Raw genomic sequence first — 1,356 nt, 5'->3', positions numbered from 1 at the left:
TCAACTTCTAGATACTGAATCAAGTATTTGATTAATACAAACTTTAGGTTGGTCTGATTTTCTGTATAAAGAAGTAAACATATGCCATAATTTGCTGTATGCTGTGCTCAGTCACTCAGCCATGTCCAACCCTTTGTGATCCCTTGGATTATCGCCTGTCAGGCTCCCCTGTCTATGAAATTTTCCAGGCAAGAATACTGGAGTGGGTTGCCATTTCCTTCTTCAGGGCATCTTCCCAACCCAGGGATCAAACCTGCATCTCTTGTGTCTCCTACATCAGCAGGCTGATTCTTCACTGTGCCACCTGGGAAGCCCCATGCCATAATACACTTCTCCTTAATCTCTATGTGCCCTGCTAGTTTTTGAAAGTTAATCAAATAACCAGATTTTCCAGGTTCAGATAGGATAAGGAGGATTTAAAATGCTAAAATCTATATTCTCAGGACACTGATCAATATTAATCATTCCATAATGCTTCCATTTTTACATTCACTTCTTCTACTTTTGACAACATTGACCTTGAAGGCATTATGCTAAGTGAAATAAGTCAGACAGAAAAAGACATATACTGTATGATCTCATTTATCTGTGGTATCTTTAAAGAAAAAAAAGCCAAACTTTGGGACTTCCCTGGTGGTCCAGTGGCTAAGACTCTTGGCTTCCAATGCAGGGGGCCCAGGTTCGATCCCTGGTCAGGGAACTAGATCCCACATGCTACAACAAAGATCGTACATGAGGCAATGAAGATCTCCAGTGCCACAACTGAGACATAGTGCAGCCAAATAAATTTTTTTAAAGCCAGACTTTGAAACAGTAAAATGGTGACTGCCAAGAGCTGCAGGATGAGGGAAATGGGGAGATGTTGGTCACAGGGTACAAGCTTCTAGTTATAAAATAAATAAGTTCTGAGACTCTAAAGCACAGCATGGTGACTACAGTTAGCATATAATTAAATATATAATATAACCCTGTTATATACTTAAAAGTTGCTAAGAGTGTAGATCTTAAAAATGTTCTCACCATAGACCCAAAAAATGTAATTATGTGAGGCAACGTGAGGTGATGAACATGTTAACCAACATTATTGTGGCAATCATTTCACAATATATACATATGTCCGATCATCATGTTGTACATCTTAGACTTACACAATGTTCTAGGTCAATTAAATTGCAATAAAACTGGGAAAAAATAAAATGATTATGTGTTCTACAGTACACTTTATACAATATTAGCACACAACAATCAATTGCATTTATATATACTAGCAGTGAACACTGGAAATCAAAATTAAAGCCACAATAACATTTGCAATTGTTCCAAAGAAAATAAAATATGTAGGTATGAATATAACAA

At 37.0% G+C, this 1,356-nt stretch overlaps 1 non-coding gene across 1 annotated transcript; it reads left to right on the top strand.

The window, feature by feature from the left end:
- Positions 1 to 627: 627 nt before the first annotated feature.
- TRNAW-CCA (transfer RNA tryptophan (anticodon CCA)) lies at positions 628 to 700 on the top strand. Its single transcript has one exon. It is a non-coding gene; the product is annotated as a tRNA-Trp (tRNA).
- Positions 701 to 1,356: the final 656 nt, after the last annotated feature.

The sequence above is a fragment of the Budorcas taxicolor genome, chromosome X, assembly GCF_023091745.1.
Source record: "Budorcas taxicolor isolate Tak-1 chromosome X, Takin1.1, whole genome shotgun sequence".
Lineage (NCBI taxonomy): Eukaryota > Metazoa > Chordata > Mammalia > Artiodactyla > Bovidae > Budorcas > Budorcas taxicolor.
This window is presented reverse-complemented; position numbering and strand designations above follow the sequence as displayed.